This window comes from Peromyscus maniculatus, chromosome 22 (genome assembly GCF_049852395.1).
Source record: "Peromyscus maniculatus bairdii isolate BWxNUB_F1_BW_parent chromosome 22, HU_Pman_BW_mat_3.1, whole genome shotgun sequence".
NCBI lineage: Eukaryota > Metazoa > Chordata > Mammalia > Rodentia > Cricetidae > Peromyscus > Peromyscus maniculatus.
The window spans coordinates 58,221,650-58,245,993 of NC_134873.1; the positions used below are offsets into that span (position 1 = coordinate 58,221,650).

Genomic DNA, 24,344 nt, shown 5'->3' on the forward strand with positions numbered 1-24,344 from the left:
AACTAGGAAGTTACTTAAATGTCATCCCAGGTGCTTTAGTCTTGTGAAATAGAGGGTAAATGTGCATAATCTTATGGATGCCAGTTAAAGGAAGTAACACAAGTATTTAGAGTTAACACACACACACACACACACACACACACACACACACACACACACAAATTTATAAATTCCATGCAAAAACCAAAAAAAAATTTTATTAACTGCCTAAAACATTTCTATAAAATTGTTTTCCCTATACATTTTAGTTCCACACTGATTGCATTTTCATTTGGCAAGGAGTTTGTAAAATTATGTTCTATTGGGAGAATAAAAAGAGAATTCAGTATTTCTTCCAAGTTGTTTTTTTTTATTAGGATTATGGTTAGTTATAATATATAAAATGTATGACTTTACACAGAACTACACTTGCAGTTTCTAATAACTTCACAAGTTAGTACCCTACAAAAACATATATACATATATATATATATATGTGTGTGTATGCATATATATGTATATGAATCTCTCTATCTCTCCCTATCTCTATCTATCTGTCTATCTGTCTGTCTATCTATCTATCTATCTATCTATCTATCTATCTATCTATCTATCTATCTATCTATCATCTATCCATCCATCTGGACCAGACTCCAGCAGCACAGGGCTCAAAGGGAATCCACAGAGTCAGCGCATACTGTGACTTTTTATCTGAGAGGGTTAAGGGAAAAGACTCTCACACACTCTCTTGATGATCTCCTTCTTTATTCTTCTGTTTTCTCCATTCTGTCCTGTATTCTCTTTCTTATCTCTATCCAGAAATGTCCCTCTACCTCTCTTGATGTTTTCCTTCTAATACATTTTAACTCTATCTTTATTCTTTTGCTTACAACTGATATACCCCAGCAAAATCTTTCAGGTAATATAAAAATTACAATGTGGTTACATTCTGTTTTTCAAGTGAATGATTACAATGAATACAAGTAAAATAACAGCATGTTTTCCATATCCCTTACATGATTAAACATTTTACTTATTACAGGTTAAAACCAAATTATCCCAATAACCCAAGCAACTTGTTATAGATTAACAGAGTGTAAGCAAACAAGATATTCTTTTACTGGTGGGCTTCACTTTGCAATTATAAACAAAGGACTAATCACTTTATTACTTATCTTGAAAGGTAATCTTATAAGGAATTTTAAAGGAATCACAAATTTAAACTTTTATATATGAAAAAGAATCAGCTCTACTTTAAATTTTTAGGGTGCATACCCACTCATCAATAGATTTTTATAGCAGGAGATTGAGGGCAGAAATTGGTATAAGGAATTAATCATCACCTTTGGCCATCAATCAGTTCTAGCAAGAAAGACACATTAGCTAATAATTGGGCTGCTTTGATCTTGTTCCCTGACCTTAATGAGTTCCCCACTCAACTATGTGCCTTTCTAAAACATTATATTGTCTTCTTGGGTTTTTCACCTCAAAGCTATTTGACAAAAACATCTTTTTATTTTCAAAGCTTTGTTTCATCTATAATGCACTCTGAAACCTGTAAGCATATCTCCCAACATTAAAATTGAAAAAATTTAAGCTAGCTGGGCTACTGAGACTCAATTGTTTTTCTTAATCATTAAGCTAAGCCATAGTCTGTATGGCTCCTCCATAGAAACTCATGTGTTCTAGCTGTGTAACACTTCCTTGTTTATATTTGTATCATCAAAACTCTATTTAAACTAACATTATTATTGTCAATTAGACAGTGCAGCTTAGGAAGAAATCATCTTTATGATAGTCCGTAAGTTAAAGTGTCCAGTAGAATAGAATCTTTTCATGAGATAAACACACATTACAGGCAGTGGGGCTCTCCCCACACCCATTCACACCATGCCAGATACCAGAGAAAGATGGTAACAGCAAACACGAAAAGGCAGAGCAGAAGCAAAAGACATTCTAGAGTCTGTGGTCTTGGGGCCTTGCTTATCTGAGACTCAGCCATCAGGAATTCACCTCCTGGTAGGCTGACACTCCAAAGTCAACCACCATCAGCTATCTGCTGCTCCTCTGACATGGCCACCTGCTGCACACACACACACACACACACACACACACACACACACACACACACACACGATTCCTCTCAAAGAAGTAAATGAATTGAAATGTACAGAATTTCCAACCATAATTGAATTGGTCCTGGACCTAACCTGCATCCGTAAGCTGTAACTCTGGACAAATTGAATATGAAAGAAGGCTTTACACTGTTCTACCTATGAACAAGAAATTCAGGATGCATGACCTCACATTCACCATGGCTTTCTGATGGACTGGTTTGATGACCCTGGCACAGAAGCTGAAGCAGAAACTGAGAGTGGTGATGTGAAGGTGGGAGCTGGTGCTTCTGAGGCTGATAGACCCACTGGTACTACACAGAACGGGGAAATCTACATATGGGCATGTCGGTTTCTTTTTCTTTTTTAGGAATTTTTTATTCATTTTACATACCGACCACAGGTCCCCCTCTGCCCCCTTCTCCCACCCCTCTAGCCTTTCCCCCAACCCACCCCCCCATTCCTTCCTCCAACAAGGTATGGACTTGCTGAGGAAGGGCACAAGGTGAGATTCCTTGAGGCTTCTCATAAAACAGCTGCCATGAAGAAGAAAGAGATGAGAAGAGACTTCTGATCATACTGTGCTGTCCAGAAATAGTTGTTCTCCCCCAGCTAGAGTGACAGAGGGTGCAAGCTTGTGTATATCCAATCTTTTATCTAAGAGACCAGAAAAGAGCAAGCCTTTGCAGTGTGCACAATGCCCTGGAAGAAGAGCAGTCCTAACAGCTCCCCCCCAAAAGTTCAACAGGATCATGGAGTATTGCCAAAGTTTTAACTTCCTGTCCTCTAAGAGAAATGAAAGAAAAGCAGCTCAACACTCTTCAGAGGGAGACAGCACAATCCCCCAACACTGTATCATGTATAATATCCCTTGGATTTAGTGAAACAGAAAATGGATAGGTAGTATATATTATACATTAAAATCTCAGGCCTGTAAGGTGGCTCACTGGGAAAGGTGCTAGATGCAAGCCTAATGACCCAAGTTCCATCCTCAGAACTCTCACAGTGTAAAGCAGGAACTCTCCCAAGTTGTACTGACCTCTGCACATGAGTTTTGGCACTTACATAAACACATACACTCATATACACAAATGTGAGCACACACACACACACACACACACACAAACACACAAATAAAAGTAAGACTCTGGACTTTTCACTTAAAATGTTTACTTTTTTAGTTCATTAACTATTTTTTTTATCATTATTATTTTTATTACTTTGTATGTGTATGTTTTGGGTACAGGCACATATTTGCCAGAGTGTATTTGTGGAGGTCAGTGGACAATTTTTTGGAGTTGGCTCTCACCTTGGGCCTTGTTGAAAAAAGACTTCTCTTGGTTGTTTCTGCTAGCCTATGAGCTTCCATCTGATTCCCTGGCCTCCACCTCCCATCACTAGGTGGGAGAGCTGAGATGACACGTTTTCTCCACCACATCTGTGTTCCAGGCTTTGTTGGAAGACATTGCTGGCTGGTTAGAGGTCGCAGCCTCCCCAAGGCCTGGCAGGTTATCTCAATAGCTCATCAACATGGAGCTTCCTCCCTCCAGCAGAACTTCCTGCTTCTACCTGCCCTTATCTGGAGAATGTCCCTGGGCCTGGAGGACTGACCTGATCTGAAAGCCATCTCCAACCCAGATGCCTGACTTATATTTAGCTTGAAACCTGACATAAATCCCTACTAAAAGGTTCCCTTTCTATATACATGATAACCAAGACTTGTTCTAGGAACTTTGTGATGGGAGTTTCCCACTTAATGAAAATTAGGGTTTGTCCCCAGGCTCTCCAATCCTATATAGTCTTTATACTCTGAAATAAAGTAGAGCTGATTCACCAAAGTCTGTCTCCCAGAGGGCTGTCTCAGTTTGTGCTCATGGACCACGTACGAAGTTTTCTGTCTCCTTTTCTGCCTCCTTCCTCTCTTGGCTGATCCCCCACCCAGGCTTATGTAGTTTTAACCCACTGAGCCACCCTCTCAGGTCCCCAAAGTCAAGACATGAAAAAACATGAAGATATGTCAAAGGCCATGACTGGTGTAGCAATCATAGAATCATTAGAAATTGTGGTTTATACTTTAAAAATAGCATAGACGCTGGGAATGTGTTATTGTCAGGTCCTTACCTTTGCTACATGTTAAGGTGAATCGAAAATAGTAAAAGATGAACTGCCAGTGTTTATTATCTGTGGACTGTGACAAGTTAAAGATGAAACTCCTAAAAAGTTACATACTGAGACAACACAAAAGTCAGCACAGTGGATTCAAAGGATGTTTCATTAAACCAAGCATCAGTAAAAGAGGAGGGAAATCATGTCAAAAACATGATACGAATGGGAAAACTATAGCAAAGTACTGAATGCCCATCCAACCATAACAATATTTCCTTAAAAGTAATAAAGTAAGTATTCCAACCAAACTTAAAAACTGTCAAACTGGATAAAATGTCACATATCAAGCCATATAAAAGAAAGATGTTAAAAATGAAGGCAGGCTGTTGGAAAGAGTTTTGAAGTTGGTACAGCACATTAACAAAACAATACTGGGAAGACATATCCCATACAATGGAGACCATTTTGTGAAGATAAAAAGGTCAACAAAACATAAAGAAATAATAATTTGAAGTTTTCATGACTTTCAAGCATAGCTTTAAAATTTCCAAAGCAAAAATGGACGTGAGTAATGAAAGACACCAATCCACAATCACAGTTGGAGATTTTCATATCCTACACCCAGCAATTGTGAAATGAATTGTTAGAGGAATTAGATGGTAAAAGGATGCACCACGATAAAGGTCTAGAACACAATATGGTCAACTCCTGCACCTGACTCACATGTACAGAGTCGGAACCCTAATAAGCATGGAGCACAAATTTAAAAGAGACTGTCTGGGCTGAAGATGAATCAGTGGCTAAAGTGGGTACTGTTCTTGAGGGTAGCCCAAGTTTGGTTCCCAATATCCACAGCTGGTGGTTCTCAATGGCTTATCATTCAAGCTCCAGGGGACCTAGCTCCCTCTTCTGGCCTCTGCAAGCACTGCACACACATGCACATATACACAAATACAAATATATATAATTGAAAATAAAATAAAACTTAAAAAATTAAAATATTAATAGATTTGGAGGTGCTTAAATCATACGGACTGTAGTCTTCATCTATAATGTAATTAAATTAAAAATTAAAGCATTAAGATGCTTGTAAAACTCCAAAATAATTAGAAATTATAAAGCACTCGTAAATACATCATGAATCATTGAACAAATCACTTGGGCAAAAAAATTTCAAACGGAATAATAAAGCAAAGATAACTGTTTGCAATTTTTATAATGTGTAAAACCCGGTTCTTTGAGCTATACTCATAGCCAAGATGCATATTTTAAAAAAGAAAATATGTTTAAAATTAATGATCTGGGTTTGTATACTAAAAAAGCAAGAAGGGAAAGGAAACATAATCAAAGTAATCAGATAAAAGACATTAAAGATACAGTAAAAACCAATAAAATGGAAAAGTCAGCAGTCAAAGTCAACACAGCCAAAACTAAGTGAGGGCTTTGAAAAGAGTAACGAGATTGACAGAGCTCAGCAAGCCTGAGCAGGGGAGGAGGAACGCGTGTGTTCCCAATACAAGTGAGGGAAGAAATGACACCAGCGTTAGAGCTATACAAAGACAATAGCATTTAGGAATAACTTTATGCTTGGTAAATCCAGTAACAGAGATGGAATCGAATATTTACCCGGAGCTATGTCCAGCTACAACTTATGATGATAAAATAAGAATCTAAATATTATAGTTAAGTATGAAATTGAATGAATGTATAACCAAAAATCTTGCCTGTCGATACATTTTCTGCATTTATGTAACATTTTATTAATAAATTTTATCTAGTACATGAAGAAATAATCTTAAACTCTTTAAGATAAAAGACTGTTTATCTATATTTTATTATAGCAAAAGCATCCATGGTATATTCAAAATCACATTACCTCCTAACCATACTAAAAATATTAGAAAATTAAATTCTATAACATAAAAATAAATTGTCATGATCAAGAATTAGAGTTTTTATATAAATAAAAATATAAACAAAAAATAAGTTTTATTCTTAAAAAGAATTTAAGCATTTGAAAGTCACTAGACATGGTTCATTAGTAGATATAAATCATTCTACAGTAATAGAATAAAGAAGAAAAATCACATAATTCTGAGGAGAAAAAAAGAAAAAATAATCTTCAAGACCCACTGATGATAGTAAATCAGAATAAACTAAACTTCTACATTTAATAAAGGGAACCCGTGATGTATATACACTGTATAGAGGCAGGGAAGAGCTCATTTGCTTAAGTTGTGTGTTCAAGTTTCATGTCTATTGCTGTTATAAAATACTCTGACCAAAAGCAACTTAGAGGAGGAAAAGCTTCATTTAACTTAAAGTTCTAGGTCATAGTCCACCATTAGGGGAGACTACACTAGGAATTCCAAGGCAGACCTGCTTGCCCCTAACCAAGGAACTCACTTCACACCCAAATAAGTGTTACTAGAACCATGGTCAGTGCTGTTTTCTGGCTGTCTAGTAAACGTATACCCAGCGACCCTTCTTCAGTATCACCTGCCAAGGGAATGATGTCACCCAACATGGGCTGGGTTCTCTTCCATGAACTAGCAGTCAAGACAATCTCCCCCAGATTGTCCAATCTAATCAGGTTACTCCTCAACTGAGGCTCTCTTTTCAGATAATTCCAAGTCATGCCAAGTTGACAGTTAAAGCTAACCAAGGTAGTGGAGGTTAGAACAAAACTGGAGATGTGCATAAGGCCAAGAATGTCTCTCTCAAGTCCTATTCCCAACCCAGTTGGGCAATAAAAACCCCTCTCTGAGCTCCTGCCAAATCTGGAACCATTTCAAGGATAGTTTTCAGCACATCCTGGCATACATTCCTATTCTCAGTCCAGCCCTTTACTTGATAATTGCCTTGTGCCTTCACAGGAGGGTTATGAAACATCCTGCTGACTGCGAAGGATTGCCCCTCCTTGTGGAGAGTCTGACTCTTTGTTGTTCTGGCTCTTTCTGTGATTTATATTTGGTCCATGCAAAAGTAATCATGATTTCTTTTTTTGCATCGTTGAAATTTGCCATTTGATACTGGAGTATATTCTTAAATAAATTGCTTATATTTTACATAGTTTTAATGAACATTTCTTTCTTTATGGTTTCTTTTTTGCTAATGACTTATTATACTTTATTTTATAATGATTTTATGCTATGGAAATGATATTAGACAGAAAGCAAATTCAAGCCAGTGTTCTAATTTGAGTTCAAAATGGGTAGTGAAGCAGTAGAAATAACTTGCCACATCAACAACACATTTGGTTCAGGGGTTGATTGCTAAGGGTCACACAGTGCAGTGGGGGTTCAAGGGGTTTTGTCTGAAAGAGGAAGCTTTGAAGAAGAGAAGTTAGGTGTTCCCCGGGGGAAGCTGACCGTGACTAATGAGAGCAGCCATAAAGCTGATCCTCTTACAACTACAGAAGTTTCCAAGGACCTCAAGGTGGACCATCCGAGGTTGGTTGGATTTAAAGCAGGTTGCAAAGGTAAACAACTCGATTAAGTAGGTGCTTTATGAATTGAACATTTAAAACCAAATAAACAAAAAAGGTCATTTTGGGCTGTCTTCCTCTCTTAACTCTATAAAACCAAACCAAATGATTTCTCAATTAGATTGGGAGAGGTATGGGTTGCATAGGACAAATGGCAAGGGTTGACTCAGTGGCTGAATGGAGAAGCGCCAAAGTACATCCCTAGACTAAACTTGCCTCGCACACACACACAGGTCATAGGTACTAATGGTTGCTGCTGGTCTAATCCACTACAGTTTTCTGAATCCTGGTGAAGCCGTTACATCTAAGAGCTGTGCTCAGCAAATCTATGAGTGGAAACCAACACAGACATGCCTGCTGCTGGCACAGATCAACAAAAAGGATTTTTTTAAAATGTCAGTGACTGACTTTACAACCGAAGCTTCAGAAAGTAGAACGAATAGGGCTATACATCTACGATATTTACCTCTCATCACCCGGCTACCACATCTTCAAGCATCTCCACAGGATTTTGTGTGAGAAACACTTACTTCCCTAACCAGTAGTGTATAGAGAATGTCTTCTAAGACTTCATTGAATGCTGAAGCACAAAATTTTATGCTATAGAAATAAACTTATTACCTATTGCAAAAGTGTGTTGATTGTAATGGTTCCCATTTTGATTAATAGGGCTGTGTTTGAACCTAGCTGTAGTGTTTTACAATCCATGGTCCCCATCAGTAATTACCTTTGCACTAACCTAGCAGGAGGTGGGCTTCACAGTCAGGCTATGCTGGGTTTGTCTCGCACACATCATTTTAACTCCCCTAGTTCTAGTCTCCTCTCATCGAAAATGGTTGCGGTGATGAGGAAGGAGAACAGGGGCAGAGTGAGGTCCAGGGAGCCTTGTGCAAAAGCTTCAAAATGAGCATCAAAACAGAACACCTGGTAAAGAGGAAGGCTGAACCCTCCCTCCAAGTAAACGCAGCCACTGGCACAGAGGCAGTCTGTCTGAAGGTGACCTGGGTGGAGATTTAAGTGTTGAAGGGACATGTGCTATGCATGTTAAGCTGTGTGTGCATGTGACAGAGTATGTGGGAGAAAGTCCATCCTGCAAATGCAATGTACAAACCACAGTCCTTTGAGCACCAGGCAATTTGAGCTGCTGGATCTTTCTTGACTCCATCCTGCCTTTCCTTTTCAAGTGTGTCTTCCTTAATGAACTTCCTGGCCTCTGCTGCTGCTGTGTCTCTGCTCAATTATTTGTTCTAAGACACAAAACCCTGGAATGCTCCTGGGGGTTAGCACCAACTCCCCTGGAAACAATTGTAATACCTGTACTGCTTAAATCAGAATTTGTGAGTATCTAATGAAACAATGCCCACAGCTATTTAGCAGAGGCCAGAAAATATAGAAAAATTTCAATAAATATAAATCTGATTTACTGCACCAACTGCCACCAGTAACACATAATAGATGTTTACTGAACATTATGCAAATCAACAGGGAAAATAGCGAAAACAAGGAGGCACACACAGACCACCCCTAACACACACAGGAGAGATGGTTGTGTGAACTGTGAATGAAACTTCCTCAAAGGGACCACACTGTACATTGAAACTTCTCCATGGCTGATTAATTGATTAGAACTTTAGTGAGGAATCCTGGTGGAGGAATTGGGATGCCACATGACCAGAGCTTCATTACAATTCATCTCAGGTTGTCTTTGGTCCCCTTAAGAGTAGTTCCTTGCCCACCTCTATTTCTGAACTAACATCCCTGTGAATAACAGGTAAGACCTCATGAGAAGCATGAATCCGAAAGACCACTAATTTCCACCAAGGTAAGGAATGTTGCCAGATAGCATCTGAGGCTTGTAGCAGATGATCCCTTGACTTGCTTTGACCCGATGTGTCCATCGGCATATTTTAAAAGTGCCTTGATTTATGACTTTCTTGGTTCTGGGACCATAAAAGTTCATTAAACTGGCAGTACCCACATTAGAAGATGGGATTTGGGATATCCTGAATCTGTTACTAGGTACAGTCACCCACATTGGGTTTTGGAATAACTATCCCTTATCCCCTTTGAGGAAAGAGTTGTGTTTTTGCATCAACATTCTATGTGGACCCACTGCGTTTTTTATTCTCAAAGGTGCCTTTTTCAGATTGAGCAGAAGGCTAAGGGGAAGAGACCACCAGAGCTCTGGCTTTTCTGCTGTGTTGGTTGAGGCTAAAAATCACTACTCCATGGTCACACTCTCTGGATGTGAGGGAAGGAGATTCTGAAGCTGTGAGATCAGCCACTTCTGGATTCAGAAACACAAAAAACAACCATATAATGCAGTGTGGAAATTAAGTATGGTATGCTATATCAGTACTAGGCACATTAGCATAGATTGAAAATGGTTTCATACTTAGACATTTTCAATAGATGATAAGTAGGGTTAATGGATTATGACGGAAATACTCCTGCCCTACTAAATCTTCCAGGAAGCTTTTGAAACTGGTAAATATATATTCTTCATGATGGCCTGCTAAAGTCTGCTCTAATTTGATTTCAAGCTGCTTAGGACTGTGCAAAATATACGAACCTGCTTTTCCAGACATTTAAGCCTTAGCACTTAAAAAAGGAACAGAGATAAAAATATTGGAAATGAAGCCTTGAATCATCCAGCTTCCTCGTCTTTTGCTATCCTACACATTTACATTGTCCAGTAGACTCCAAGGTCTATTGTTTTGCATTTGTATCTTTGGAATTGTGGGAATGTTTGCAGCTGTTCCTTCAATGATTTGTGAAATGCTCCACAGCAACAGGAAAGAGAAGGGGTTGGGAGGCTATGGGTCCTGTCTAGTGTGGAACAGTGCAACCTTCTGCACTGTACTGAGCCTCCAAGGAGTCATGTGTGCTTACTTTGGCCAGAGGAGGGATTTGCTAGACAGTCACACTGGGTGCAGCTGATGTAGGTTCTTCAAGTGTGACAAAGTTTTTTCGTGCTCTTGATAAGCTTAACTCCAGGAGCTAGAGTGGCAATCAAAGTCAACTCTCTACCAGTGGCTTCTGAGTCCATAGTCCCACACCCCCAAAGAATTAGGAAACACAGCAAGGAGTGAGAAGAGCAAATAGATTTATTAAGAAAAAAACTCATGAAAGTGAGAAGGGCTCTAAGGGATGAATATTAATGTGTTGTCTTGCTTATTATCCTTTTAGGAGTCTTATGGTATTGGCAGAGTTTTTCCTCAGGACTGAAGGCTCTCCAATAAATGACACAGAGACTTATTATTAATTATAAATGCTCAGCTGATAGCTTAGGCTTGTTACTAACTAGCTCTTACAAGTTAAATTAACCCACATTTCTTATCTACATTCTACCACATGGCTGGGTACCTTTCTTTAACATGGCATGTTCATCTTTGTCTCCTGGAGACCCTGCCCTTCTTCATCCCCACGTCCTCTAAGTCTGGCTTGTCTGCCTAGCCTCTTCCTGCCTAGCTATTGGCCAGTTAGCTCTTTATTAAACCAATGAGAGGAACACATTTTCAGAGTATACAAAAGGATTATTCCATAGCATTATGGTGGGAATTGTACAAAGACTGAGTAATCTCTATTGATAGTGGTCATCTTTGAGCCTATGGTGAGCTGCATGGCGTCTGGGGCCAATTGGAGTGGTGATCGTGTGTTACTCCTCCACTCAATGGCATGGTCAGGCATTATAATCACTTCTCCCAACTCATTTTTTTTTAATTTTGTAGGCTATTGATTTATTTTAGGCTACACAATTAGTCCCTTACTAACATAACATGGATCCTTATCCTTACTTTTTATGGAGTGCTAACTCCTGCCTCAGGGTTACCAGGCATCAATTCTTATGGTTTCAAAAGCTTGAAAAATACATTTCATTTGTAGTACAGTTGCTAACCTGAGTTTCTGGCAGATCAAAGATTTCAGTTTGAGATTCAAGGGGGATGCTGAGTTAGGGTTTTATTGCTGTGAAGAGATATCATGACCACAGCAATTCTTATAAAAGAAAACATTTAATTGGGGCTAGTTTACAGTTCAGAAGTCTAGTTCATTATTGTCACGTCAGGAAGCATGGTGGCATGCAAGTAGACATGGTGCTGGAGGAGGAGCTGAGAGTTCTATATTTGGATCCACAGGCAGCAGGAAGTGACAGTGACACTGGGCCTGGCTTGAGCATTTGAAACCCCAAAGCCTGCCCCCACAGTGACACACTTCCTCCAACAAAGCCACACCCACTCCAACAAGGCCACACCTCCTACTAATACCACTTCCTGTGGGCCAGGCATCCAGACACATGAGTCTATGGGAGCCATTCCTGTTCAAACCGCCACAGGCAGATTGACCTTTGGGTGACAATAATTAGATAAGAAGAGTTATTAATACAGGAGCAGTCAATCACACAACAGCTTTGGGGAGCTCCAAAGAGAGATCAAACTGAAGTAGGCAATCCCTTTTTATAGGAGGTTTCAGAGGTACTGGGGAATTACACTCTGCGGTTGATGTGTAGTCCACAGTACATGCTTGAAATGAGGCTGATTTTAATTCCCTGGCAACAGAGGAAAGGGGATAATTTTGCAGTCTGGGTAATTGGAAGAAGGTCTATCTAAGTTAATATGTATCTGTTATATGTGGTGCCATTCACAGCCCCTGGCAGCTTGGAGCCTGTTGTTCTGGGACCCTTATAGAATTAGGTATGAGAACAGGGAAACTCAGCTGTACATGGACATCATCTGAGCAGCAGCCTGATCTGTATTGCAACAGTGGCTATTGGAGGTGCAGCCTTTGAGTAAGAATGATGGAATTACCAATAGCAAGGACTCCCTTGCAGCAGTATCTATGGAGAGACGTCATACACCATGATAAGAAAATCATACCTGGCAGCTAACTTGCCAAGAATCTGGTGAATCCCAGATACTAAAAGCTGCCGGGCCAGGCCAGGCCAGTCAAGTATGGATGATGGTCAGGTTGCTAGTTAGAAATTAGCAGGCTTGAGGGGCATGGGGGAGAGTGTTCTCCTCCCAATCATCTTCTGCCCCCTCTCCTGCATTCAGAGATGTACACTAACTTCAGGGAAGTGGGCAGTATCACAACTGCCCCTTCTTAGAACCTAAAACAATGTGTGAAAGGAGGAAGGAAATATAATTGCCTCTTAAGGTTTGTGTACCACATGAAAGGGGGAAGGGGGTATGGCATCTGGACTTTGCTGGGGCCCTTTGAAGGAGAGCTGTTTCCTTCTGGTTATTTTTATAACAACATTTTCATTTCTTTGTTCTTTTAAATATACTTTGTTATATGACTTTTTTTCTTTTGGGCCAAAAGTATGGGATAGGAATTGTACCTCTGGACTTCGATAAAGATGTGACATGCTAAGCAGCCTCCAAGTTTAAAACATCCAGTAGAGACTTTCTGGTAAAACACAAATGCACAGTACTACCCCCGTTCTTGAGAGTTAATTGAAAGGGATCTGTCAGTAACTTACCCAAGTGATAATGCTTCAGGAAATCTGTTTATTCCAGAGACTCTAGGAAATGGCTCAGTCGTTAAAGTGCTTGCTGAGCAAGCCTGGGGATCTGATCTCCATGGAAAGACAGATGTGGTAATGGGCTCCTATGGTAAGATGGCTGGAGGAAAAGCTCACAGGCCAGCAGATGAACATTTGAGGCTGTTCTCTGACCTCCACACACATGCCACGTGGCAAGTGCACCTGTATGTCAACATACATATGCATACATATATCATGTATAAATACACACACATTGAGATTTTGAAGAAGAGAAAATAGTGTGTATGTTGATGTAATGTTCTCTCTGGTCATGGCTACTTTCACACTCTGAGAATGTTCTCTGCAAGAATCCCTTCTGCTTTGGCATCTCTTAAATGGACTTTCCTTCCCTTGGCAATCAGTTTTGTGTCTATCATTCTGTGTATCTTTTCCGAATTCATTTGACTGAGAAAGTAGGGGTGGGAAAGTTAGAGAGAGAACTCTCAGATTTCATTCTTTTGACAGAGCAGAAGTAGCTTTCCCTTTATGAGCCTTAACAAAGTCCTGATGCTGCTGTCTTTTCATAGAATATTTTAAATCCTAAGGAAGGGCGATTATGAAACTCCCCTTTCTAGAGTAACCAGGTAGATGAGCTTTGCTCCTGTTGCTGTGACAAAATACTCTGACAAATGAGACTTAAGAAAGAAAGAGTTTATTTTGTTTTGCCATTCCAGGCTACAGTGTCTTTACAGAGAACCCCAGGCAGGAACCTGAAGCAGCTAGTCACATCCGCAGTCAGGAGCAGAGAGAGATGAGCACATAGCTTATTGTGCATGGCTTGTCTCTACAGGTCTATAGTCCAGGACCCACATTCAGGGAATGGTGTCAAGTACAATGCATAGGCTTTCCTACATAAGTTGTGTCCATTGACAATTAAAATGTACCCCCAGACTGGGGAAACTGGAAGGAATGTCCAAAGTGGGTCTTGAGGGAATTGTTCATCCTCAGGGAATTACAAGCCTGCTTGCTTATTCTTATAACACCCTCCTTTTAAGAGTTGAGACCACAAAATCATTTAGAAGATGGGTTGAAATCAGGCCACAGATGAGTTTAGGTTCTTGTTTCTTGCTGACTTTTAAGCATCAGTGAAAGATCAAGGGAACCCAAACAGATGGGGTTACACTGTCACAGGACCCTCTTTGAGTGTGGATTAACCAGAAACTAAAGAAGATCAAATTAAAACAGCAATTGAATACACAAGGCCCAAAGACTAATAGCCCCAAGAATCCAGAGATTCTGTCCCAAAGCTGTTCATCAGAAGGCATGGTGGTGTCTGAGAGAAGACACTGTCATACCCTTATAAACAGCTTCTGGAGGCAGATGTGTAAAAGAAGAAAAATAGCAAGGGATCAGGGTAGTAATGAGGACATAATTCTGGCATGTCGGGTTTGTGTCCAGGATAGAAATAATGATATTTCCAGTTTCTAGCCAAGAACAAAAATCAAGGTCCCTGTCCCTGAGCTGCAGGAACAATTTCTATTCCCTGCTCACATCAGAGACACTTTATAAACTTTACAGTCCTATATAAATGCTAATTATCTCCATTAACACAATCATTAATTTCTGATTAGGAAATAACCTGACAAGAATGGTTTATTTCTCTTTCTCTGGAGCCCAAGCATAGACCTTTAGCATGCCTTGGTTCCCAGTGAATAGAGAAGAGAAGCATGCTTGCCCTTACATTTGCATCTTGATTGGATGTTCCTTCCACAACATCCACACAATTAGCTAATTAAATACGATCTCTCGATGATTTGGAGACAGTAATGGTAAATCAATTATTGTTTGGTCTTAGGCATATTCTCAGGAGAGTTAAAGAAGACACTCTGTGGGGGTCAATTTGCTATTCTTTCATTACCCTCCCTTCCCTCCCAACCTCTTTCTCCTTTTCCTCTTCCCCTTTTCTCTTCTCCTTTCATTTCATCTTTCTTCCTTCTTCCTCCCTCTCTCCTTAGCCTTCCCTCCTTTTTTTCCTATTCTGATATCTTTAACATTTCCAACAACTTGGGAACAGATGAGAGTTTATGTGCTTTATTTGCCAAAACAAACAAAAAGAAAGAAAACAAAAATCTCTCTACATTTATTCTCATTTCATGAAAGAAAGACTGTTTCAACCCTTTCTTCAAGATTGGAAGAGCACAATAAGAGATTTTGTTGTTGTTCTGTTTTTCTTTTGAAAATGCTGTTAAAAATGTGCTAAAATCCTTCTTGTGTCCTGTGAAAGTCTAATATTTTTAAGACTAACAGGGTCTGTATGTCAGCATTTGAAATAAGTTACTGTAGTATTCTGCGTAGTGATGCTCCAGTCAGGAACAGATCGCAGAAGTTACATTAGGCTACACCGCCCAGTAACATGATAGCCACTGCATTCTGGGTAAGTATACTTATGTACTGATAAAACTGCTAATGAAGCCTTTCTTAGGCTATACCCTCGCCATTAGCCATCACATAACCACACACGGATAACTCAGTCTTCTGAGCCATCTCTCAATCCCAGAATCCCTTCACATCTTCTCTCATATGTCTACGCGATACCATCTTCAGAAAAAAGGACAGATGAGGTAATAAAATTCATATTCCCAGAAGCTAGTAACTATTATTATGGCACTTCCTGGAGTAATTGATTTCTTACTGCAGTGGGCATTTGACAGCCAGACTTCTCTCCTTGCATGCCTTCAACATAGACATAGAAAGAAAACCACTTAGGATAATGGAATAAAGCAGACATTAGGATCTGCAAGCATATGTGCATTTTTCCATAACAATGCAGAATAGAATTAAGGCATTTAAATCAATTGCACATGTATTCACCATATAATTTAATTAGCACTTATGGAAGGTACCGTAGTAAGAGCTCCTATTATAGTGTTTCCATTACAAATAATTACAAATGAAAAAAAATTTTTTTTGTAGCATTAGGGTTGGTGTTCCCTTTGTGTAATCACAAGAGGACAATTTATTTAAAAGCTTCACTGACGTCATGCACACAATAGTTATTTACCATTTCAGCCAAATGCAGTGAATGATATTTGCCAAGGGGAATATTGTTTGCCACTGCTGTACTTCATATTCTTTAATTTAAGTATCTACAATGCCCATAGAGCTAGCTAATTATGGTCTACTTAAGCTATCTGAATTTCAAAAGAAGAAGGAATTTTGATGAAAAGTGGAGGAAAACTTTAGTCTTTGTGTAATAATGACAACAACAGACAGCAGCTGTTGGCTAGGTAGCTAGAATCAACATTTATGATATCTTTTCTCTTTAAAACAATACAAGTAATGTTTGTTTCACTTGCTAGAAAACTGAAAATCGGACAGGACCTTGTATAAACTGTACACAGTTAAGTTAAAGGGACCAGCATGTAAAGCTGTGTCAAAGTGCCAATAATACTCCCAGCACAGAAAAGTGCCTGGACTAAAGCAGTGCCTTGGTGTAAATTCTAAGTGGAAACCCACAGGGACTTGTTCCTGTGGTTCTTTTTAAGGAGAGCTGATGGTATCTAAGTTATGTGCAACTATGTGTCAATGATCCCCTAAACAGTTACATGAACTTAGAACAATTCGGTTATTTCCTACTGAAAAACATTTCTGACTCCCTTAGTTAGAGCCAACAAAACTGAGTTGCTTCAGTTTTTATAAGGAAACACAACTTTTTTGGGGGGGCGGGGGTCAGAGACCAAGGAACAATCAGAAGACTTCTGGATCACTCACAATATAACACCACAGGGAACTCTGTTCACATAAAGTAACATTTAACCTCGAAAGCAACTTATAGAAGAAAGAGTTTATTGGGGGGCGGGTGTGTGTGTGTGTGTTACAGTTTCAGAGGGTGGGTCCATGATTATCACGGCAGGAGCATGGCAGCAGGCAGAAAGAGCAACAGGTGAGAACTCACATTTGTATCTGCAAGGAGGAAGCATAGCAAGGCACACTGGGAACTAACAGCTTTTCAAACCTCAAAGCCTGTCCCCCAGTGACAGGCACACCTTCTCATCCTTCTCCAAAAGTTCCACTAACTGGGACCAAATGTATGAGTCTATGGGGGCCAATCTCATGGGAAAATAAAAACAAAAACAAAAACAACCACAACAACAAAATAGCAGCAGCAACAATAAAAAATAGCAGTTACTTCTTATTTCACCTTTCAAATATTTTAATGACTTCCCAAAGCATAGTAGGGCTCACTTTAATCCATTTATTCAAGAGAACACCAATTTGTTAGATAAATGCACTGGTGTGCTTTTGCTGGTACTTAGAAACGTATAAAAACAGTCAGCTTTACTTAATGGAAATTCAGCTTTACTTAATGGAAATTACCACCTCAGAGCCGGCGAGGGCTTGTGGGTGATCTTACGCCTGTACAAGCAAGGGATTCCTCTCTGTTCCTTGGTAAACCAGCACTTGAGCGGACTGGCCAGGAAGTTTCCCGATGTGAAATTTATCAAAGCCATTTCAATGACCTGCATCCCCAACTACCCCGATAGGAATCTGCCCACGGTGTTTGTCTATCTGGAAGGGGACATCAAGGCCCAGTTCATTGGCCCTCTGGTGTTCGGCAGCATGAACCCGAGGAAAGATGAGTTGGAGTGGAAACTGTCGGAGTCAGGAGCAATCAAGACAGACCTGGAGGAGAACCCCAGGAAGCCGGTTGAAGATGTCTTGCTGTCCTCAGTGCGAGGCTCTGTCCCCATGAGAAGGGACAGCGATTCCAAGGGCGACTAAGATAACAGCCACTGTACCTTTTTGAACTTTCTTGATAGGACGTATTATTTGGATTTATAATAAGGAGAAAAAAGCAAAAATTTATCGTATTTTGGTTTTTAACCTTTTTATAACTATTTACATTTTATACATTCAGAAATCTTGCTGGAAATTTTATTAAATTCCTTGGAACTCTTTTTAAATTAATAATGTTTCTTTAAGAAAAATTTAAACAAGCTTTATGCCAAATATCTGTTTTTCTACATGTATTTCAGCAAACCATGAAACTGTTTAGTATTTAGTTAGTGTTAGATCACGGGCCTGCCCTTCTAGGACTCCATCTCTCTAAGAAACCATGTCCTACAGTCTGAAGAAATCAGGCCATCCCTCATTGCAGCTTTCTCTCCAAGAGTGTCCATATAGACCCAATCAATAACTAGGGCTTCTGTTTACTTCCAAGTCTGGTTGTGATTGTTGTTGACTGTCTACCTGCTAGCAACAGAGACTAACCCTGAGCTTATGATGTGATACTTCTCAAGGAGACCAATCAGCCACTTAGTAGCCACTGACTATACTGGAACACTTACATCCTGAAAGGGCCAGGATATTCCTTGTTCTAACAGTAATAAATATGAATTCCAGGTGCATGTTTACTTTTCTGAGCGGCACTAAGTCTGTTCCTCTTTCCCAGTGGCTTACAGAGTCTAATCTACCATCATAGGAGCCTATGTATAAAACATTGAGTAGATATGATCACACGACTCATCTTAATAATACAAATGCTAGGATGGGCCTGTGAACATGACATTCATTGATAGATGATATACTGTAGCACGAAGAAGCTGTTCTAAAGACAGAGAATTGAGAGGGTTATGAGCTTCAGTAGGATGCCAAGAGGCATTTATAATGAATATCAGAAGGAGGAAAAGTAAGCATCAGTTATAGGCTATGGTGGCAGGAACTGTAGTTTGTCCAACTGCTTTCCTCTTCAAAGTTTTGGCCAGACACAGAAGCCCAAGGAAACACTAGACGGGATATCTAGTAGAATAAATAGGAAGCATATCTGAGTCCTACAAGGGGGAAGACTGTGAAAATGACAGAAATGTGCTACCCAGGTCCTCTTGAAAGGACAGGCATCTTGCCCCAGCTGTCAGAGCATCAGCGCCTGCATTTTCTACTGAATGCTGCTTGTACTCATGGTCCACTCTTCCCAGAACAGCCTGAATGCAGTTAGTCATGAAAGCCACATCACAGGGACCTTGCTGATCCAGGTACATGGACTGTGATGCTATGTTAGGCACAGACTTACTGATGCTCTGCTGGACCCAAGTCTAGCCTCTTCCTCTGCTTGTCCTGCTGTTCCCACTTCCTTTCATAGTTTGATACTAAAATACCCTAAATACTAATCTCTATTCCAGCCATCTGCTTCAGAAAACCCCATGAGGACAAAAAGTCTTCCCTAAAACTGGTAGGGAAAGGCTGTACAAGATTAGAGAGAGTGAATCTCATCTTTCTTACTCACCAGTTCTTTAAAGATAACAAATGCTTTTAGAATTATTGGCTCAATATTTCCTACCTGAAATGCTCCAACTCAACTTCTTTCTAATCAAATGTATGGCCATTAGCTTGGCACAAGCATGTTAAAGCGAAGAGAAAGAAAGAGATGAAGGAAGACAACAAACAGTTTCACGTGAGGTTTTACTCATGTGATGAGTACTGGCTGGAAATTATAAGAACTCTGTGGCAGTATATGGTGCCAAATAGACAGTGTACGGCTTAGGACCCCTTAGGAGGTGTGAGGAAAAATCAGGTAGAGATTATGATGCAATGTCACAAGGCAGCTCACAAATCATTTCCAAATGAGGTAGTGTGGAATTACATGCTTTACATGCTTTAGAGGCCGGTGGCCACACAGAAGAGTCAGGACTCAGCATACTAACAAAATACAAAAACAACAACAGAAATAAACAAACAAACACAAAACCCAAGCAACACACACACACACACGCACGCACGCACGCACGCACGCACGCACGCACGCACGCACGCACATGTGCACACTCGCGCGTGCGCCCAAATAAACAAAAACAAGAAAGTGGAACTTTTAGCTGAAGAAGGGATCTGAAAAGAGTCATGTGCTCCCGTATAAATATAACTGTTTCTGTGCAAGATCAAAATGCTCAAAAAATATTTATATAGTTTCCACTGTTAGGGATGGGTTTGTAACTCAGTGGTTCTACATGCATGAGGCCCTGAATTCAATATCCACCATGACAATATATATGAAATCCTTATATTCCTGAGGGTTCAGTGTCATGTTCTAAATTTGGAAAATGCTATGAACTAAATCACACCCTACACCTATCCCTGAAAAATCCATATATTGAAAAACTGACCTCCAAAAATCAGTATATTTGGAGACAGGGCTTTTATAGGGTAATTAAGGCCCAGTGAAGTAATAAAGGTAGGGTCCAAATTGGATCAACCTGGTTTTATGGGTGGGGGGAAAAAGGGAAGGAGGGAGGGGAAGGAAGAGAGGGAGGGAGAGGGAGAGGGAGAGGGAGGGGAAAGGGGAGGGGGAGGGAGAGAGGGAGAGGGAGAGGGAGGGGAGCAGACCAGCTTCCTCTCTCTGGCTAGGCAAGCAGTGTAGGACAAGGCAGGTAGATACTGATAGAGTGGGGTTGAGAGCAGGGTGGGAAACCCCGGACAACTGATTGGCCCTTAGCATCTTAGTCTCGAATTACCCGGGCTCCAAAACTATGAGAAAATAAACATATGCTGCTAAAGCCAATCAGTCCTCAATTGATAGTGTTTTAGTATGGCAGTCTCAGCTGCAACAGAAACTATTCCGACAGGAGAGATAGCTTCTTTCTAGTCCGAGGTTATATTCTTCTAGAAACACAAAACACTGGCAAGACCCATGTCAGGAAGGGAACTGTGCCAAGCACTGTGTAGTCTGCGAGGAGGAGAGGAGGCAGATAAAACACACACAGAGTGCCCAGTGTATTTCAGTATTGATGTCGAAAGTCTATTTGATTATAAGGTATTTATAGTCTTATTTGGTACAGAGCAAGCACATAGGATGAGACACATGAGGATGAGAGACATGAGGAAAGAGAAGTTTTCCTCGAGCTACAACAAAGACCTTACCCAGAATGCCCAGGTGTTCGGGAGTGCGGGTGATGCAGGATGAAGACTTGCAATAGGATCTTTTGTTTTAAATAAGATGGTGCAATCAAAATAAACAGAAGCCGGAACTCCTAAATGCAGAGCCACAGTGACATAGAAACAGAACGGTTCATGTTCAGAAATGTCAGTTTTCTATAAATACAGAGGTTCAGTCATTACCAGCAGAATTATTCATTATATTATGATTCAAAACAAGATGAATATCCTGGGCCAACATGAAGACTCCAATCCCTGAAGAGCCCTTTAATGTATTTTTCAGAAATGGCTTTGTCTGTGTAAAAATAGGAGTTATCTGAGCATGACACAATCACTAGACACTTTGGGGGCATTTCACTGACGGCACAAGATCTTAATTTTTTAAAGACTATTTTCAGCCTAAAATTTGTGAATGTGAGTATTAATATGAGTGTTCCCATTTTAATTGCCTGTGGTTTTCTCCTTCCGTACATACTTTTGTTCAAGTCTCTGCTTTTCTGTATCAGATCCATTCTTCAAGTCCAGATACTGCCTGCCCTTTCAGTGATTACCCCAGTCATGTTCTCAGGAGTGTCTAGAGCACTCTGTGTTTGTGTGTGTGTGTGTGTGTGTGTGTGTGTGTGAGAGAGAGAGAGAGAGAGAGAGAGAGAGAGAGAGAGAGAGAGAGAGAGAGAGCTCACATACACATGCACATTCCTTCAGCTGCGGGTTACTTTGAGGTGTTGCTCTTGTCCTGACTCAGCCCTGCCTTCTATTCTCTGCATCTAGAGCTCCTGTTAGACACTACACCCATCCGGAACCTATGCTCCGCAGTTTGCAGCTTTCTCATACACCTCCTCTTTTTTTTTTTTTTTTTTTAAACAGTTGGTTCCATATTTACTATTGGGTCACAATTAAAAAAAAAAAATCTTTATCAACAATCACCCTACTAAGTTAGTCAAGTGAAAAGCATAATTCCCGTACAATTTTCTTGTCTTCTGTTATTTTGGCAGGGCATGCTGAGTTTCTATGTGTACTTTACAGTCACTGATCTCACAGAGACTGTAACATTGTTCAGAAGTCTCCTTTTCAGACATCACAATTATCTCTGTTTCTTCCAGGACCTGACATTTGGCTTATTCATTCCCCTGCTTTATTTTCTGAGGTCTTTTCTACTAAAATGAATGACGGCACTCGGTGCTTGGTTTGTGTTCATGCATGAACTAGGTTAATGGAGACAGGTGACTTGGAGTTACCCTGCACTTTGTTCCAGATTCTTCTTCCATCGATTTCCCCTTGAATGGAAGGGCCCCGATGAGTTCTTGTATATGGTCAGTCTGTTCCACCAACCTGCTAGACATGGAGCTCCTCATGGCCAACTAAGAGTTTTGTCTGGAGCGCAGAGAGCACTAGTGTGTCTCTCTTCTCAGCAGCATGGGTTTCTCTAGCTCTCTTCTCTCATAGCAACTCAGGGGCGCTCACTCAGATTGAGTCTGAAACTTCCTTATGTAGTCAGTATTATTATTATTTTTTTAATTTTGAGGATTCTTGCCTAGGCTGAAGCACATCTGTGCTGGATTTTTAGTGTGTGTGTGTGTGTGTGTGTGTGTGTGTGTGTGTGTGTACACTAGCATGAGTGCTTTATTTAAACCCCCTCAATAAGTAGCTCTGATGGATTTCTCTAGCAATCCCTCTCATTTTGCCTTGTTTTGCTGCATGTATTTACAGAGCTGGGTGCTTCTCTATGTATGATTGTCCCCCATGATGATGTTCACATCCTTGCGCTTATGACGCGGTTACCCAGGCTCATCAGGCCCAATCCATCTGCTTTTTATGTTTCAATGCTGTTGCACACAGTCTTAGATTTTCTTGTTTTCAGTCTGCTAGGCCTCGTGATAATCTAATCAAAAAATGTATATTCTTGGAACTTATTTTCCTTATTTCATGGACTAGAAATAGCACTTCATTCTGTGCACTAAGATGCTCGTTCCGTGGTATATTTGAGAAGCAACAACAGGGGAACAACTTGGTAATCTCTCATACAGAATTAGATCTTGGTCATATCTCAAGGCTACACGGATCCCCGGGCTGTTCATTACTGGCTTAAGATGTTTCCACTCCCAGGGACATTTGCACTTTAATGGGGAGTTCTTGTAGCACACGAGCCTTCAAAACCAAAAGAAATTAATCTCCAAGTGTGAAATTTGAGATATTACAACCGAGCTCTTGGGGCAAGAAGGGAGGGGATTTTCAAATGGAAGGCGCCACTCTACCTGCAAATTGCATCATGCCTGTCACAAGGCAAGCTTCAGGAGAGAATAGTGGAAAAAAGAATCATACAACCCCACATTTCCTGTAGGGGTGAACTTAATTTTCAACAGTCAAACTATTAAAGGAGTATCAAGAGCTCACCAAGTTATTTATTAATTGTTTTGAAAAGCATGCGCAGAGGTTTTTTATTTTTCACAAGGATAGTGTTGATCATTGCATAGGATGCAACACTGATCAAACAATTTCCTTCCTCTGATTTTCCACTGAAGTTTGTCAGGTGACATCTGAATCAGGTAGTATTAAATGACACCCAGGCGATGTCAGATGGCACCATGAATCTGGATGCAGTGACTACACAAGGTCAGGTACTTTGGAGTAATTAGTGATCTTGATGTTAGTATGTTCTTTTGAGTTTGATAAGTGGCCAAAATTTTAAATTGCCATAAAGAGGACTGAGGTCATAATTATAAACTATGTAACTAAAAATAGAACTAATATTTGAGATAAGTGGATCACAGACATGACATCTCTGAGTAATTACCACCCTTAGGTGATGTAGTTTTTTTTTTCTGTTTTGATTTTTACTAAACTGTGTACCATAGTAACATTTTCCTTTCCTCTTTTTATTATATATTCCAACTCTGACCTTAACAAGAGAGTAGAAATGATGTAGATGACCTTTAAACCCTAGACCTCAACAGGATTACAGGAAGCAAACTCCCTTGTTCAGTTTTGGTTTGATAAAATAAAATAAGGAAAACACTGAGACAGACAAAGGCCAGGAACAAAAAGAATAGAAAATTCTTCTGTCTAGGCATAGAAACAAAATGAAAGTCTAACATTTACATTATTACAACAATTGTTTGGTGATGATAATCTATTTTGCAAAATGATACATGTTTTTCCTTTTCTATAAACAACACAGTTATTACTTATAAATGAAGTTGGTAACTGGAAAAGGGGATTTTAGGTATTGTATAACAATTATACACTGAAGTTT

The 24,344-nt window shown here is 40.0% G+C and overlaps 1 pseudogene; it reads left to right on the forward strand.

Moving 5' to 3' along the window:
- Positions 1–2,304: 2,304 nt before the first annotated feature.
- Positions 2,305–17,950, forward strand: LOC102903941 (phosducin-like protein 3 pseudogene; annotated as a pseudogene).
- The last annotated feature ends 6,394 nt before the right edge of the window (positions 17,951–24,344 follow it).